At 53.7% G+C, this 18,783-nt stretch overlaps 1 long non-coding RNA gene across 1 annotated transcript; it reads right to left on the reverse strand.

The window, feature by feature from the left end:
• Positions 1–902: 902 nt before the first annotated feature.
• LOC140209576 (uncharacterized) lies at positions 903–13,535 on the reverse strand. The gene is made up of 3 exons (XR_011889021.1): positions 13,397–13,535; positions 12,935–13,023; positions 903–938 (listed from the first exon to the last, which is right to left on the reverse strand). It is a non-coding gene; the product is annotated as an uncharacterized lncRNA (long non-coding RNA).
• Positions 13,536–18,783: the final 5,248 nt, after the last annotated feature.

Below are 18,783 nucleotides of genomic sequence, written 5' to 3' on the forward strand. Positions count from 1 at the left end.
GCGGTGGTGTGCTGAGGCAATGGCATCAACACGGGTGATGCCAACAGGCTCAATAAACTGATTAGAAAGACTGGCTCTGTTATAGGAGTCAAACTGGACTCATTGGAGGCTGCAGTAGAACAAAGGACCCTATGGAAAATCCTGGCAATTCTGGACAAAGTTTCTCACCCTCTGCATTCCACCATCACTGAACAGAGGAGCACTTTTAGTAATAGACTAAGACAACTGCACTGCTCCAAAGAGCGATATATGAGACCATTCTCACCCTCTGCCATTAGGCTCTGTAATGAGTCAACCTATAACCCCTCCTGTTAGACTGTTTCAGGTAACTTATTTTATTCTTTCTTACTTCTTTTCTAATATTTGTATATTTATATATTTGTGCACTTGTAATGCTACTGTGACACCACAATTTCCTTTGGGTTCAATAAAGTATCTGTCTGTCTATTGAGTTCTGCTGTGTTTCTTCAGCATTTTTTGTGTGTTGCTTGCATTCCAGCTTCTGCAGATTTTCTCCTGTATTTTTTAATCTATCTATCTATCTTTCTTTCTATCTATTTATCTGTCTTTATCTAAGCTGCAGATAGACAACAGCCAAGAGTTAGGCTCAACACAGTCTTCTTTCTCTACTGTCCTGGAAAGCCAGTAGTCTTGGCGATGGTTTCGCAAGATAGGAAACGACAGAGGCACAGTGTATGACGGTCACCTCCTGATTATAATGGCTGGGATTTTCCACAGACTCGTCCCCCAGCCTTGACTGACGCAAAGCGTGGAGTCCCAGGATGGTTCACTGTTTCATACTCCTGGATCGTGCTGTCCCTGTGGTTTCGGTGGGCAGCTCCCTTGACCCTGGCCTGTCGAGGATCTGGAGTTGCAGGAGAGTTTACTGTGACATAAACGGTGCTTGGAAGATCCAGGCCCCCCAGCTGCCTGGGAACCTGCAGAGAAAGCACAGTGTTCAGAGTGAGGAGAGATCCAGTCCTGGGCACACAACCAGTCACTGGGGTACACTTCCCCCCACACACCCACACTGGGGTACACTGTCCCCCCACACCCAGACACTGGGGTACACTGTCCCCCACACACCCAGTCACTGGGGTACACTGTCCCCACATACCCACACTGGGGTACACTGCCCCCCACACCCAGACACTGGGGTACACTGTCCCCCACACACACAGTCACTGGGGTACACTGCCCCCACACCCAGACACTGGGGTACACTGTCCTCCACACACACAGTCACTGGGGTACACTGTCCCCCCCACTCCCAGACACTGGGGTACACTGTCCTCCACACTCCAAGACACTGGGGTGCACTGTCCCCCCCCCACACCCGGTTGCTGGGTACACTCTTCTACACAAACCCAGTCATTGCGTTACTCTGTCCCTCACACATCCAGTCACCGAGAAGAGAAAATATAACATGGTGACGATGTACCCCAGTGATGGGTATGGGGCGACAGTGTACCCCTAGGAGGGGTCCTGACTCTGTGTAGAGCCCAGGCCCCAAGTCCTGATCCCAAGAAGGGGTCCCGGCTCTGTGTTCCATGTCCCTGCGTTCCCGTTTCTCCCTCGACCAAGTCAAGGCTTCCGGCTTTGTGTTTCGACTTTCCTGTTTCCCAAGACCCCGTCATGTCTTCGCTTAGTTCCGGAGTCCAAGCCGGAGTCAAGGCCAAGGTTCTGGGTCCTTGTCCAGTCTCTGGCTCGGGATCCGAACCCAAGCTTCGTCATGTCCTCGCCTCGAGGAAACCGAAGCCTGGTCATGTGCTCGCCTCGTAGAAACCCAAGCCATGTCCAATCTTGTAGCCACGTCATGTCCTCGCCTAGTTCTGGGGTCCGAACCTGAGTCAAGACCCAGGTTCTGGGTCCTTGTCCAGTCTCTGTCTTGGAGTCCAAGCCCAGGCTCCTAGTTCCCAGTTCCTTGTCCTGGTCCTGCTTGCCTTGCCAATGTCCTCGCCCAAGTCTGTTTTCTCGTCCCAGCTCTCTAGTCAAGTCCTGTTCCTAGTACTTCAGTGTCTGTGTTTTGCATTTGGGTCCTCTCCCATCAAACACCCACCTTATGACAGTGTACCCCAGTGACTGGATGTGTGGGGACTGTGTACCCCAGTGACTTAGAGTGTGGAGGACAGAGTACTCCAGTGACTGGATGTGTGTGTGTGTGTATGTGTGTGCGCGCGTGTGTGTCTGTGTGTGTGCGCGCGCGTGTGTGTCTGTGTGTGTGTGTGTGTGTGTGTGTGTGTGTGTATATATGTGTGTGTTGGAGGGTGTATGACAACAGTGTATTCCAGTGACAGTGTGTGGGGGTGGTGGAGTTTACTCCAGTGTCTACGTGAATGGGTGACAGTCATATGCTCTGGTCATGTTCTTCATTAAAACCTTTTTGGAAATTTTTATTTTCTACAATCTCTAAAGCTCTGAAAATTACTTTACAACCTAATACATTGGCTGTCTTATTTGGAATAGTTCCGCATCATATCCAGGGTATTTCAGCTTCAGACCAACATGTAATTACACTTGTCACATTGTTGGCAAGAAGTGGTATTTTATTGAAATGGAAAGATACCTCTGTCCCTGCATTAATTCAATGGTTTTCTCAAGTAATATCATGTCTTAGCTTGGAAAAAATTAGAAGTAGAACTTTTGATCCTCGATTCGATATTGAGTGAAGATCGGGCTCTTTGGCCAAATATTATCATTTAATTTGCATTAATTTATATGGTTCCCTTCCAATCTTATTATATATAAATTTGAATTGGCAGTTGATTTGTCTTCTTTATTGATATACAGTAGATGATTGTAAGTCGTATTACTCCAGGAATTGGTTCCTAATGTTTTTATTTTCTCTCTTTGTTCTTTTTTACTTCTCTTTCTCTTGTAGTTACTGTTTTTTTCTCTCTTTTAGTAGTTGGGGTTCTCGTTTTCCTTCTTTTCTTCATAAAAATATTTATTTTTCATTATCATTTTATTCTTTTTTGATAAGTTTTTTTCTTCAGCTTCATTAAATGCATATATATTAATCTGCTGTAATCTTGTACCATTTTAACGCTGTAGAAGATTATGTATCAATAAAAAGATTTTTAAAATGAAGTGAATGGGTGACAGCATTCCCCAGTGACCGGGGGGGGGGGGGGGTGACAGTGTACCCCAGTGACTGGGTGTGGGGGGGACAGTGTACCCCAGTGACTGGGTGTGGGGGGGACAGTGACCGGGAGTGTGTGTGGGTGACAGTGTACCCCAGTGACTGGGTGTGGGGGGGACAGTGACCGGGGGTGTGTGTGGGTGACAGTGTACCCCAGTGACTGGGTGTGGGGGGGACAGTGTACCCCGGTGACTGGGTGTGGGGCGGACAGTGACCAGGGGTGTGGAGATAGTGTACACTGGTGACGGTGTATGTGTGTGTGTGGGGGGGGGTGTCAATGTACCTCTATGTCTGTGTGTGTGGGGACAGTGTACCCAGTGACTTGGTGTGTGTGTGGGGACAGTGTACCCCAGTGACTGGGTGTGGGGGGGACAGTGACCGGGAGTGTGTGTGGGTGACAGTGTACCCCGGTGACTGGGTGTGGGGGGGACAGTGACCGGGGGTGTGGAGATAGTGTACACTGGTGATGGTGTATGTGTGTGTGTGGGGGGGGGGGTGTCAATGTACCTCTATGTCTGTGTGTGTGGGGACAGTGTACCCAGTGACTTGGTGTGTGTGTGGGGACATTGTACCCCAGTGAATGGGTGTGTGGGTGACAGTGTACCCCAGTGACTGGGTGTGTGGGTGACAGTGTACCCCAGTGACTGGGTGTGGGGGGGACAGTGACCGGGAGTGTGTGTGGGTGACAGTGTACCCCAGTGACTGGGTGTGGGGGGGACAGTGACCGGGGTGTGTGTGTGGGTGACAGTGTACCCCAGTGACTGGGTGTGTGTGTGGGGACAGTGTACCCCAGTGACTGGGTGTGGGGGGGACAGTGACCGGGAGTGTGTGTGGGTGACAGTGTACCCCGGTGACTGGGTGTGGGGGGGACAGTGACCGGGGGTGTGGAGATAGTGTACACTGGTGACGGTGTATGTGTGTGTGTGGGGGGGGGGTGTCAATGTACCTCTATGTCTGTGTGTGTGGGGACAGTGTACCCAGTGACTTGGTGTGTGTGTGGGGACATTGTACCCCAGTGAATGGGTGTGTGGGTGACAGTGTACCCCTGTGACTGGGTGTGGGGGGGACAGTGTACCCCAGTGACTGGGTGTGGGGGGGACAGTGACCGGGAGTGTGTGTGGGTGACAGTGTACCCCAGTGACTGGGTGTGGGGGGGACAGTGACCGGGAGTGTGTGTGGGTGACAGTGTACCCCAGTGACTGGGTGTGTGTGTGGGGACAGTGTACCCCAGTGACTGGGTGTGGGGGGGACAGTGACCGGGGGTGTGTGTGGGTGACAGTGTACCCCAGTGACTGTGTGTGTGTGTGGGGACAGTGTACCCCAGTGACTGGGTGTGGGGGGGACAGTGACCGGGAGTGTGTGTGGGTGACAGTGTACCCCGGTGACTGGGTGTGGGGGGGACAGTGACCGGGGGTGTGGAGATAGTGTACACTGGTGACGGTGTATGTGTGTGTGTGTGGGGGGGGGGTGTCAATGTACCTCTATGTCTGTGTGTGTGGGGACAGTGTACCCAGTGACTTGGTGTGTGTGTGGGGACATTGTACCCCAGTGAATGGGTGTGTGGGGACAGTGTACTCCAGTGACTGGGTGTGTGGGTGACAGTGTACCCCCGTGACTGGGTGTGGGGGGGGACAGTGTACCCCCGTGACTGGGTGTGGGGGGGACAGTGTACCCCAGTGACTGGGTGTGGGGGGGACAGTGACCAGGAGTGTGTGTGTGGGTGACAGTGTACCCCAGTGACTGGGTGTGTGTGTGGGGACAGTGTACCCCAGTGACTGGGTGTGGGGGGGACAGTGACCGGGGGGGTGTGTGGGTGACAGTGTACCCCAGTGACTGTGTGTGTGTGTGGGGACAGTGTACCCCAGTGACTGGGTGTGGGGGGGACAGTGACCGGGGGTGTGTGTGGGTGACAGTGTACCCCAGTGACTAGGTGTGGAGGGGACAGTGACCGGGGTGTGTGTGTGGGTGACAGTGTACCCCAGTGACTGGGTGTGGAGGGGACAGTGACCGGGGGGGGTGTGTGGTTGACAGTGTACCCCAGTGACTGTGTGTGTGTGTGGGTGACAGTGTACCCCAGTGACTGGGTGTGGGGGGGACAGTGACCGGGGGTGTGTGTGGGTGACAGTGTACCCCAGTGACTGGGTGTGTGTGTGGGGACAGTGTACCCCAGTGACTGGGTGTGGGGGGGACAGTGACCGGGAGTGTGTGTGGGTGACAGTGTACCCCGGTGACTGGGTGTGGGGGGGACAGTGACCGGGGGTGTGGAGATAGTGTACACTGGTGACGGTGTATGTGTGTGTGTGGGGGGGGGGTGTCAATGTACCTCTATGTCTGTGTGTGTGGGGACAGTGTACCCAGTGACTTGGTGTGTGTGTAGGGACATTGTACCCCAGTGAATGGGTGTGTGGGGACAGTGTACTCCAGTGACTGGGTGTGTGGGTGACAGTGTACCCCCGTGACTGGGTGTGGGGGGGGACAGTGTACCCCCGTGACTGGGTGTGGGGGGGACAGTGTACCCCAGTGACTGGGTGTGGGGGGGACAGTGACCAGGAGTGTGTGTGTGGGTGACAGTGTACCCCAGTGACTGGGTGTGTGTGTGGGGACAGTGTACCCCAGTGACTGGGTGTGGGGGGGACAGTGACCGGGGGTGTGTGTGGGTGACAGTGTACCCCAGTGACTGTGTGTGTGTGTGGGGACAGTGTACCCCAGTGACTGGGTGTGGGGGGGACAGTGACCGGGAGTGTGTGTGGGTGACAGTGTACCCCGGTGACTGGGTGTGGGGGGGGACAGTGACCGGGGGTGTGGAGATAGTGTACACTGGTGACGGTGTATGTGTGTGTGTGTGGGGGGGGGGTGTCAATGTACCTCTATGTCTGTGTGTGTGGGGACAGTGTACCCAGTGACTTGGTGTGTGTGTGGGGACAGTGTACCCCAGTGAATGGGTGTGTGGGTGACAGTGTACCCCCGTGACTGGGTGTGGGGGGGACAGTGTACCCCCGTGACTGGGTGTGGGGGGGACAGTGTACCCCAGTGACTGGGTGTGGGGGGGACAGTGTACCCCCGTGACTGGGTGTGGGGGGGGACAGTGTACCCCAGTGACCAGGTGTGTGCGGACAGTGTACCCCAGTGACTGGGTGTGGAGGGGACAGTGACCGGGGGTGTGTGTGGGTGACAGTGTACCCCAGTGACTAGGTGTGGAGGGGACAGTGACCGGGGTGTGTGTGTGGGTGACAGTGTACCCCAGTGACTGGGTGTGGAGGGGACAGTGACCGGGGGGGGTGTGTGGTTGACAGTGTACCCCAGTGACTGTGTGTGTGTGTGGGTGACAGTGTACCCCAGTGACTGGGTGTGGGGGGGACAGTGACCGGGGGTGTGTGTGGGTGACAGTGTACCCCAGTGACTGGGTGTGTGTGTGGGGACAGTGTACCCCAGTGACTGGGTGTGGGGGGGACAGTGACCGGGAGTGTGTGTGGGTGACAGTGTACCCCGGTGACTGGGTGTGGGGGGGACAGTGACCGGGGGTGTGGAGATAGTGTACACTGGTGACGGTGTATGTGTGTGTGTGGGGGGGGGGTGTCAATGTACCTCTATGTCTGTGTGTGTGGGGACAGTGTACCCAGTGACTTGGTGTGTGTGTGGGGACATTGTACCCCAGTGAATGGGTGTGTGGGGACAGTGTACCCCAGTGACTGGGTGTGTGTGTAGGGACATTGTACCCCAGTGAATGGGTGTGTGGGGACAGTGTACTCCAGTGACTGGGTGTGTGGGTGACAGTGTACCCCCGTGACTGGGTGTGGGGGGGGACAGTGTACCCCCGTGACTGGGTGTGGGGGGGACAGTGTACCCCAGTGACTGGGTGTGGGGGGGACAGTGACCAGGAGTGTGTGTGTGGGTGACAGTGTACCCCAGTGACTGGGTGTGTGTGTGGGGACAGTGTACCCCAGTGACTGGGTGTGGGGGGGACAGTGACCGGGGGGGTGTGTGGGTGACAGTGTACCCCAGTGACTGTGTGTGTGTGTGGGGACAGTGTACCCCAGTGACTGGGTGTGGGGGGGACAGTGACCGGGGGTGTGTGTGGGTGACAGTGTACCCCAGTGACTAGGTGTGGAGGGGACAGTGACCGGGGTGTGTGTGTGGGTGACAGTGTACCCCAGTGACTGGGTGTGGAGGGGACAGTGACCGGGGGGGGTGTGTGGTTGACAGTGTACCCCAGTGACTGTGTGTGTGTGTGGGTGACAGTGTACCCCAGTGACTGGGTGTGGGGGGGACAGTGACCGGGGGTGTGTGTGGGTGACAGTGTACCCCAGTGACTGGGTGTGTGTGTGGGGACAGTGTACCCCAGTGACTGGGTGTGGGGGGGACAGTGACCGGGAGTGTGTGTGGGTGACAGTGTACCCCGGTGACTGGGTGTGGGGGGGACAGTGACCGGGGGTGTGGAGATAGTGTACACTGGTGACGGTGTATGTGTGTGTGTGGGGGGGGGGTGTCAATGTACCTCTATGTCTGTGTGTGTGGGGACAGTGTACCCAGTGACTTGGTGTGTGTGTAGGGACATTGTACCCCAGTGAATGGGTGTGTGGGGACAGTGTACTCCAGTGACTGGGTGTGTGGGTGACAGTGTACCCCCGTGACTGGGTGTGGGGGGGGACAGTGTACCCCCGTGACTGGGTGTGGGGGGGACAGTGTACCCCAGTGACTGGGTGTGGGGGGGACAGTGACCAGGAGTGTGTGTGTGGGTGACAGTGTACCCCAGTGACTGGGTGTGTGTGTGGGGACAGTGTACCCCAGTGACTGGGTGTGGGGGGGACAGTGACCGGGGGGGTGTGTGGGTGACAGTGTACCCCAGTGACTGTGTGTGTGTGTGGGGACAGTGTACCCCAGTGACTGGGTGTGGGGGGGACAGTGACCGGGGGTGTGTGTGGGTGACAGTGTACCCCAGTGACTGGGTGTGGGGGGGACAGTGTACCCCGGTGACTGGGTGTGGGGCGGACAGTGACCGGGAGTGTGTGTGTGGGTGACAGTGTACCCCAGTGACTGTGTGTGTGTGTGGGGACAGTGTACCCCAGTGACTGGGTGTGGGGGGGACAGTGACCGGGGGGGGGGGTGACAGTGTACCCCAGTGACTGGGTGTGGGGGGGACAGTGTACCCCGGTGACTGGGTGTGGGGCGGACAGTGACCAGGGGTGTGGAGATAGTGTACACTGGTGACGGTGTATGTGTGTGTGTGTGGGGGGGGTGTCAATGTACCTCTATGTCTGTGTGTGTGGGGACAGTGTACCCAGTGACTTGGTGTGTGTGTAGGGACATTGTACCCCAGTGAATGGGTGTGTGGGTGACAGTGTACCCCAGTGACTGGGTGTGTGGGTGACAGTGTACCCCTGTGACTGGGTGTGGGGGGGACAGTGTACCCCAGTGACTTGGTGTGTGTGGGGACATTGTACCCCAGTGAATGGGTGTGTGGGGACAGTGTACTCCAGTGACTGGGTGTGTGGGTGACAGTGTACCCCCGTGACTGGGTGTGGGGGGGGACAGTGTACCCCAGTGACCAGGTGTGTGCGGACAGTGTACCCCAGTGACTGGGTGTGGAGGGGACAGTGACCGGGGGTGTGTGTGGGTGACAGTGTACCCCAGTGACTAGGTGTGGAGGGGACAGTGACCGGGGTGTGTGTGTGGGTGACAGTGTACCCCAGTGACTGGGTGTGGAGGGGACAGTGACCGGGGGGGGGGTGTGGTTGACAGTGTACCCCAGTGACTGTGTGTGTGTGTGGGTGACAGTGTACCCCAGTGACTGGGTGTGGGGGGGACAGTGACCGGGGGTGTGTGTGGGTGACAGTGTACCCCAGTGACTGGGTGTGTGTGTGGGGACAGTGTACCCCAGTGACTGGGTGTGGGGGGGACAGTGACCGGGAGTGTGTGTGGGTGACAGTGTACCCCGGTGACTGGGTGTGGGGGGGACAGTGACCGGGGGTGTGGAGATAGTGTACACTGGTGACGGTGTATGTGTGTGTGTGGGGGGGGGGGGTGTCAATGTACCTCTATGTCTGTGTGTGTGGGGACAGTGTACCCAGTGACTTGGTGTGTGTGTAGGGACATTGTACCCCAGTGAATGGGTGTGTGGGGACAGTGTACTCCAGTGACTGGGTGTGTGGGTGACAGTGTACCCCCGTGACTGGGTGTGGGGGGGGGACAGTGTACCCCAGTGACTGGGTGTGGGGGGGCAGTGTACCCCAGTGACTGGGTGTGGGGGGGGGACAGTGTACCCCAGTGACTGGGTGTGGGGGGGACAGTGTACCCCCGTGACTGGGTGTGGGGGGGGACAGTGTACTCCAGTGACTGGGTGTGTGGGTGACAGTGTACCCCCATGACTGGGTGTGGGGGGGGGACAGTGTACCCCAGTGACCAGGTGTGTGCGGACAGTGTACCCCAGTGACTGGGTGTGGAGGGGACAGTGACCGGGGTGTGTGTGGGTGACAGTGTACCCCAGTGACTGGGTGTGTGTGTGGGGACAGTGTACCCCAGTGACTGGGTGTGGAGGGGACAGTGACCGGGGTGTGTGTGGGTGACAGTGTACCCCAGTGACTGGGTGTGTGTGTGGGGACAGTGTACCCCAGTGACTGGGTGTGGGGGGGACAGTGACCGGGGGTGTGTGTGGGTGACAGTGTACCCCAGTGACTGTGTGTGTGTGTGGGGACAGTGTACCCCAGTGACTGGGTGTGGGGGGGACAGTGACCGGGGGTGTGTGTGGGTGACAGTGTACCCTAGTGACTGGGTGTGGGGGGGACAGTGTACCCCGGTGACTGGGTGTGGGGCGGACAGTGACCAGGGGTGTGGAGATAGTGTACACTGGTGACGGTGTATGTGTGTGTGGGGGGGGGGGGGGGTGTCAATGTACCTCTATGTCTGTGTGTGTGGGACAGTGTACCCAGTGACTTGGTGTGTGTGTAGGGACATTGTACCCCAGTGAATGGGTGTGTGGGGACAGTGTACTCCAGTGACTGGGTGTGTGGGTGACAGTGTACCCCCGTGACTGGGTGTGGGGGGGGACAGTGTACCCCAGTGACCAGGTGTGTGCGGACAGTGTACCCCAGTGACTGGGTGTGGAGGGGACAGTGACCGGGGGTGTGTGTGGGTGACAGTGTACCCCAGTGACTAGGTGTGGAGGGGACAGTGACCGGGGTGTGTGTGTGGGTGACAGTGTACCCCAGTGACTGGGTGTGGGGGGGACAGTGACCGGGGGGGGGGGGGTGACAGTGTACCCCAGTGACCGGGAGTGTGTGTGGGGACAGTGTACCCCAGTGACTGGGTGTGGGGGGGACAGTGACCGGGGGTGTGGAGATAGTGTACACTGGTGACGGTGTATGTGTGTGTGTGGGGGGGTTGTCAATGTACCTCTATGTCTGTGTGTGTGGGGACAGTGTACCCAGTGACTTGGTGTGTGTGTAGGGACATTGTACCCCAGTGAATGGGTGTGTGGGTGACAGTGTACCCCAGTGACTGGGTGTGGGGGGGGGAAGTGTACCCCAGTGACTGGGTGTGTGGGGACAGTGTACCCAGTGACTGGGTGTGGGGGGGACAGTGTACTCCAGTGAATGGGTGTGTGGGTGACAGTGTACTCCAGTGACTGGGTGTGTGGGTGACAGTGTACCCCAGTGACTGGGTGTGTGGGGGGGACAGTGTACCCCAGTGACTGGGTGTGTGTGGACTGTGTACCCCAGTGACTGGGTGTGTGGGGGGGACAGTGTACCCCAGTGACTGGGTGTGTGTGGACTGTGTACCTCAGTGACCGGGTGTGGGGGGGGACAGTGTACCCCAGTGACTGGGTGTGTGTGGACTGTGTACCTCAGTGACTGGGTGTGTGTGGACTGTGTACCCCAGTGACTGGGTGTGGGGGGGACAGTGTACCCCAGTGACTGGGTGTGGGGGGGGGACAGTGTACCCCAGTGACTTGGTGTGTGTGTGGGGACAGTGTACCCAGTGACTGGGTGTGGGGGGGGACAGTGTACTCCAGTGAATGGGTGTGTGGGTGACAGTGTACTCCAGTGACTGGGTGTGTGGGTGACAGTGTACCCCTGTGACTGGGTGTGGGGGGGGACAGTGTACCCCAGTGACTGGGTGTGTGTGGATTGTGTACCCCAGTGACTGGGTGTGGGGGGGACAGTGTACCCCAGTGACTGGGTGTGTGTGGACTGTGTACCTCAGTGACTGGGTGTGGGGGTGACAGTGTACTCCAGTGACTGGGTGTGTGGGTGACAGTGTACCCCTGTGACTGGGTGTGGGGGGGGACAGTGTACCCCAGTGACTGGGTGTGTGTGGATTGTGTACCCCAGTGACTGGGTGTGTGTGGATTGTGTACCCCAGTGACTGGGTGTGGGGGGGACAGTGTACCCCAGTGACTGGGTGTGTGTGGACTGTGTACCCCAGTGACTAGGTGTGTGTGGATTGTGTACCCCAGTGACTGGGTGTGTGGGGGGGACAGTGTACCCCAGTGACTGGGTGTGGGGGGGGACAGTGTACCCCAGTGACTGGGTGTGTGTGGACTGTGTACCCCAGTGACTAGGTGTGTGTGGATTGTGTACCCCAGTGACTGGGTGTGTGGGGGGGACAGTGTACCCCAGTGACTGGGTGTGGGGGGGGACAGTGTACCCCAGTGACTGGGTGTGTGTGGATTGTGTACCCCAGTGACTGGGTGTGGGGGGGACAGTGTACCCCAGTGACTGGGTGTGTGTGTGGACTGTGTACCCCAGTGACTGGGTGTGTGTGGACTGTGTACCCCAGTGACTGGGTGTGGGGGGGACAGTGTACCCCAGTGACTAGGTGTGTGTGGACTGTGTACCCCAGTGACTGGGTGTGTGTGGACTGTGTACCCCAGTGACTTGGTGTGTGTGGACTGTGTACCCCAGTGACTGGGTGTGGGGGGGACAGTGTACCCCAGTGACTGGGTGTGTGTGGACTGTGTACCCCAGTGACTGGGTGTGGGGGGGACAGTGTACCCCAGTGACTAGGTGTGTGCGGACAGTGTACCCCAGTGACTGGGTGTGGGGGGGACAGTGTACCCCAGTGACTGGGTGTGTGTGGACTGTGTACCCCAGTGACTGGGTGTGGGGGGGACAGTGTACCCCAGTGACTAGGTGTGTGCGGACAGTGTACCCCAGTGACTGGGTGTGGGGGGGGACAGTGTACCCCAGTGACTGGGTGTGGGGGGGACAGTGTACCCCAGTGACTAGGTGTGTGCGGACAGTGTACCCCAGTGACTGGGTGTGGGGGGGACAGTGTACCCTAGTGACTGGGTGTGGGGGGGACAGTGTACCCCAGTGACTGGGTGTGGGGGGGACAGTGACCAGGGGTGTGTGTGGGTGACAGTGTACCCGGTGACTGGGTGTGTGGGGGATGGCGTTACCTAGTGACTATGTGTATAGGGGATTGGGAATAATCTGAAGTTCCTCCGCTCACTTTCCTGCCCTAACCGATGTAGAATTCACTGGTTCGTGTGTTCAGCCTAAGCAACATGTTCTTTGTTTGTTCTTTGGGATCTTTCTGTGCCTCTGCAGAGGTCAGAAGCGTGCTCTGCATTCATTTGGCAGCAATCTCTGATTCGGGTCGGTTTTGCAGTGTGTCTCATCTTTACCTTGTGCCCAACCTTCCCCAGGATGGTGAGGGTAGCCCCAGAAGATAGAGGAGTTCACGTCCCATTTCCCCTTCCTGCTAGCAATGGTGAGAATGATTCCAGGAGTTGAGAGATTGTTCCCCCCAAACCCAGGTCCCACTCCCATGAAGTAATGTGTCCCCAGTTACCATCTCGATGCCCCCCGGAGGCTGACAGCCAGCTGCACGTCTTTTTGGTTCCTGAACTTGTGCATAAATAGTCTCTGACAGTGGTGGGTCTGTGAAGCAGAGGGAGAGGTGATGAGGACCTCCAAGCAACGTCACCATACACCAGTTACCGTAAAACCCCTCCCTGTTGACACTCTCCCCCTTTCCTCCTACAGCCCTGCCTCTTCTGACTCCCTTCCTGGTCATCTCCCCTATACACTCCCAACACCGTCCTCCTTACTCTCTGACCACTCTCCGTTTTCAGCCCTGCACTGTTTCTTCTGCTGCTTTTACCCATTCAGCTCCCTCCTTCCCCTCACTGCTCTCCTTGCCCCTCTGACCATTGCTCCTCCTCCCTTGTGTTCACTGCCCCACTCCCCTCCTGCACCCGACACTCTCCGACCCAGGCTGCTCAGACTCACGGACTGCGTGTCGGATACTTGCCTCCATTGTCTTGTGCCTGCTAACCTCGCTTTACTTTTCTGGCGATGAAATAGAGCAGACAAATGATGAAAAGAACAGCAACAACACCAGCCACGCTGCTCGAAATAGTAATTATTTCATTCTGTGGAGATTCTGTTGGTTCTGCAACAATGGATGATATAAAAAAAAAGAATCAGTGATTCCAGTCCAAGTCTTTCTCTCCTTTGACATGGTGTGGATGGGTCATTGATAGCAGCTTTGATGAAGCTATTCATCAGTGCTCTTCACTTTCAAAATAAACTAATGGAGAAACTCAGAAGCTCAGCAGTACCTCTGGATAAAAATTGCCAGTCAACATTCCATCACGGCCTTTTGGATTTCTTGGTTGGTAGCTATTTCAATTTCTCTCTGCACTGCCACACTGATATGCCTGTCGTCGGGCTGTTTAACTGCCCAGGTATGGCTCAACACAGTATGTCACCTTCTGCTAAGGTAGTCTACAACCCAATGGCATGAACACTGAATTCTCCAGTTTCAGATAATCTGATCACCCTCTATCCAATGTTCTCTTCTGCAATCTACCCATTTCCTGCTGTACCCAGCACACAATTACTGCTCGCTATTGCCCTGTTCCACTCACGTCACCACCCACACACTCCTCCCATTGTATTCCCTCCCCTCACTCTTCCCATCTGTCCTTCCCACCTCCCTTATTTGGTTCCACAATCCACCTTTGTATCACCTGAGACTCCATCATGTGCAGCCCTTTGTTGATTCCACCCATCATCTCGCAGCGTCTGTCATTCTTTCCAGTTTTCCCTCCTCCATCTGCTTATCACCTATTCCCCTAGCCTGGGAACACCTCCTGTCTTCCCTCCTCCATCTGCTTATCACCTATTCCCCTAGCCTGGGAACACATACTGCTTGCCTGCTCTTGCCTCACTCTATCCTATCCTCTCTCTAAGAGAGTTGTAAAAGAGCGCCTGAAGGCTTTGTGTGTCAATGCAAGGAGCATTCGTAATAAGGTGGATGAATTGAAAGTGCAGATTGTTATTAATGATTATGATATAGTTGGGATCACAGAGACATGGCTCCAGGGTGACCAGGGATGGGAGCTCAACGTTCAGGGATATTCAATATTCAGGAGGGATAGACATGAAGGAATGGGAGGTGGGATGGTGTTGCTGGTTAAAGAAGAGATTAACGCAATAGAAAGGAAGGACATAAGCCGGGAAGATGTGGAATCGATATGGGTAGAGATGCGTAACACTAAGGGGCAGAAAACGCTGGTGGGAGTTGTGTACAGGCCACTTAACAGTAGTAGTGAGGTCGGAGATGGTATTAAACAGGAAATTAGAAATGTGTGCAATAAAGGAACAGCAGTTATAATGGGTGACTTCAATCTACATGTAGATTGGGTGAACCAAATTGGTAAAGGTGCTGAGGAAGAGGATTTCTTGGAATGTATGCGGGATGGTTTTTTGAACCAACATGTCGAGGAACCAACTAGAGAGCAGGCTATTCTGGACTGGGTTTTGAGCAATGAGGAAGGGTTAATTAGCAATCTTGTCGTGAGAGGCCCCTTGGGTAAGAGTGACCATAATATGGTGGAATTCTTCATTAAGATGGAGAGTGACATAGTTAATTCAGAAACAAAGGTTCTGAACTTAAAGAGGGGTAACTTTGAAGGTATGAGACGTGAATTAGCTAAGATAGACTGGCAAATGACACTTAAAGGATTGACGGTGGATATGCAATGGCAAGCATTTAAAGGTTGCATGGATGAACTGCAACAAATGTTCATCCCAGTTTGGCAAAAGAATAAATCAAGGAAGGTAGTGCACCCGTGGCTGACAAGAGAAATTAGGGATAGTATCAATTCCAAAGAAGAAGCATACAAATTAGCCAGAGAAAGTGGCTCACCTGAGGACTGGGAGAAATTCAGAGTTCAGCAGAGGAGGACAAAGGGCTTAATTAGGAAGGGGAAAAAAGATTATGAGAGAAAACTGGCAGGGAACATAAAAACGGACTGTAAAAGCTTTTATAGATATGTATAAAGGAAAAGACTGGTAAAGACAGATGTAGGTCCCCTGCAGACAGAAACAGGTGAATTGATTATGGGGAGCGAGGACATGGCAGACCAATTGAATAATTACTTTGGTTCTGTCTTCACTAAGGAGAACATAAATAATCTTCCAGAAATAGTAGGGGACAGAGGGTCCAGTGAGATGGAGGAACTGAGTGAAATACATGTTAGTAGGGAAGTGGTGTTAGGTAAATTGAAGGGATTAAATGCAGATAAATCCCCAGGGCCAGATGGTCTGCATCCCAGGGTGCTTAAGGAAGTAGCCCAAAAAATAGTGGATGCATTAGTGATAATTTTTCAAAACTCTTTAGATTCTGGACTAGTTCCTGAGGATTGGAGGGTGGCTAATGTAACTCCACTTTTTAAAAAAGGAGGGAGAGAGAAACCGGGGAATTATAGACCGGTTAGCCTAACGTCGGTGGTGGGGAAACTGCTGGAGTCAGTTATCAAGGATGTGATAACAGCACATTTGGAAAGCGGTGAAATGATCGGACAAAGCCAGCATAGATTTGTGAAAGGAAAATCATGTCTGATGAATCTCATAGAATTTTTTGAGGATGTAACTAGTAGAGTGGATAGGGGAGAACCAGTGGATGTGGTATATTTGGATTTTCAAAAGGCTTTTGACAAGGTCCCACACAGGAGATTAGTGTGCAAACTTAAAGCACACAGTATTGGGGGTAAGGTATTGATGTGGATAGAGAATTGGTTAGCAGACAGGAAGCAAAGAGTGGGAATAAACGGGACCTTTTCAGAATGGCAGGCGGTGACTAGTGGGGTACCGCAAGGCTCAGTGCTGGGACCCCAATTGTTTACAATATATATTAATGACTTGGATGAGGGAATTAAATGCAGCATCTCCAAGTTTGCGGATGACACGAAGCTGGGTGGCAGTGTTAGCTGTGAGGAGGATGCTAAGAGGATGCAGGGTGACTTGGATAGGTTGGGTGAGTGGGCAAATTCATGGCAGATGCAATTTAATGTGGATAAATGTGAAGTTATCCACTTTGGTGGCAAAAATAGGAAAACAGATTATTATCTGAATGGTGGCCGATTAGGAAAAGGGGAGGTGCAACGAGACCTGGGTGTCATTATACACCAGTCATTGAAAGTGGGCATGCAGGTACAGCAGGCAGTGAAAAAGGTGAATGGTATGCTGGCATTTATAGAGAGAGGATTCGAGTACAAGAGCAGGGAGGTACTACTGCAGTTGTACAAGGCCTTGGTGAGACCACGCCTGGAGTATTGTGTGCAGTTTTGGTCCCCTAATCTGAGGAAAGACATCCTTGCCATAGAGGGAGTACAAAGAAGGTTCACCAGATTGATTCCTGGGATGGCAGGACTTTCATATGAAGAAAGACTGGATGAACTGGGCTTGTACTCATTGGAATTTAGAAGATTGAGGGGGGATCTGATTGAAACGTATAAGATCCTAAAGGGATTGGACAGGCTAGATGCAGGAAGATTGTTCTCGATGTTGGGGAAGTCCAGAACGAGGGGCCACAGTTTGAGGATAGAGGGGAAGCCTTTTAGGACCGAGATTAGGAAAAACTTCTTCACACAGAGAGTGGTGAATCTGTGGAATTCTCTGCCACAGGAAACAGTTGAGGCCAGTTCATTGGCTATATTTAAGAGGGAGTTAGATATGGCCCTTGTGGCTATGGGGGCAGGGGGTATGGAGGGAGGGCTGGGGCGGGGTTCTGAGTTGGACGATCAGCCATGATCATAATAAATGGCGGTGCAGGCTCGAAGGGCCGAATGGCCTACTCCTGCACCTATTTTCTATGTTTCTATGTTTCTATCCCTCCCTCTACACTGGCCATATCCCATTTACCTTCCAACCCAAATGAAGGTCTTGATTCTCATAACTGAACATCCATTTCCTGCACTGATGCAGCCCACTGAGTTCCCCCAGCTGTTTGTTTTTGGTCGTAAAATATCTTTGGCACGTAAGATTAAGGAGAACCTCAAGATATTTTGGAAGTATATTTGTTGAAAGTTGTTACCAGGGAAAGTGTGGGTCACCTTATGGAGACAGAGGATGTGAGTGAGCTCTTTGGTTAATAGTTCTGATCTGTATTCACCAATGAGAAAGAAATGGAGGACATCAAGTTCAGAGAGGGATATATTGATTGTCTGGGATATGTCAGCATTAAGAAAGTGTTGGATGTCTTGGAATGCATAAGAATGGACCATTCCCAGAGCATGGATGAGAACTGTCCTGGATTCTAAGGGAAGTGAAAGTTAGGGTCATAACTGAGATTTCTGAATCTTTGTTAAGGTGCTAAAAGACCTTTGTTAGTACTGTTCCTGTATTTAAGAAGAGCAGCAGGTGTAAGCCAGCTAAATGTAGACTAGTGAACATTCATCACTTTCTATTTACACCTTTTCCAGAGACTCAATTGCAATTATGAAGTGTTTACCTCCCCCCTTTCCACCAGCACCTCCACTTTATCTGAATCACTGAAGTTTTGCCCCGGTCCAGATACTCGTTTCGTTCTCTGCACCCCTGCCTTTGGCTGGTGGATACATGTTTGATTTCTAATCTTTCCAAGGTCTGACAGAAGATCTCTGACCTGAAGATTTCACACTGTTTTTCCTCCCACAGCTGCTGCCATCAGCATGTTCTCACCTCTGTTCCACCCACACAGACACTGAAGAAGCTCTGCTCCTCCCTCCATCAATTTCCTATCACTAGTTTGGAACAGCAGTGAGCCTCTTATCTTCTCAAGCCTGTCCCACCACTCAAGATCATGACCGAACTGACTAACCTCAGCATTGCATATCAAGATTAAGGAGAACCTCAAGGTATTTTGGAAGTATATTTGTCTGAAGTGGTTGCCAGGGAAAGTGTGGGTCACCTTATGGAGACAGAAGCTGCCATAGTTGGATGCATCAGCAAGGGAGATGAGGCTGAGTACAGGGCTACGGTAGGAAACTTTGTCACATGGTGTGAGCAGAATTATCTGCAGCTTAATGTGAAAAGGACTAAGGAGCTGGTGGTAGACCTGAGCAGAGCTAAGGTACCAGTGACCCCCTGTTTCCATCCTGGGGGTCAGTGTGGACATGGTGGAGGATTACAAATACCTGGGGATACGAATTGACAATAAACTGGACTGGTCTAAAAACACTGAAGCTGTCTACAAGAAGGGTCAGAGCCATCTCTGTTTCCTGAGGAGACTGAGGTTCTTTAACATCTGCCGGACGATGCTGAGGATGTTCTATGAGTCTGTGGTGGCCAGTGCTATCATGTTTGCTGTTGTGTGCTGGGGCAGCAGGCTGAGGGTAGCAGACACCAACAGAATCAACAAACTCATCCGTA

The sequence above is a fragment of the Mobula birostris genome, chromosome 14, assembly GCF_030028105.1.
Source record: "Mobula birostris isolate sMobBir1 chromosome 14, sMobBir1.hap1, whole genome shotgun sequence".
Lineage (NCBI taxonomy): Eukaryota > Metazoa > Chordata > Chondrichthyes > Myliobatiformes > Myliobatidae > Mobula > Mobula birostris.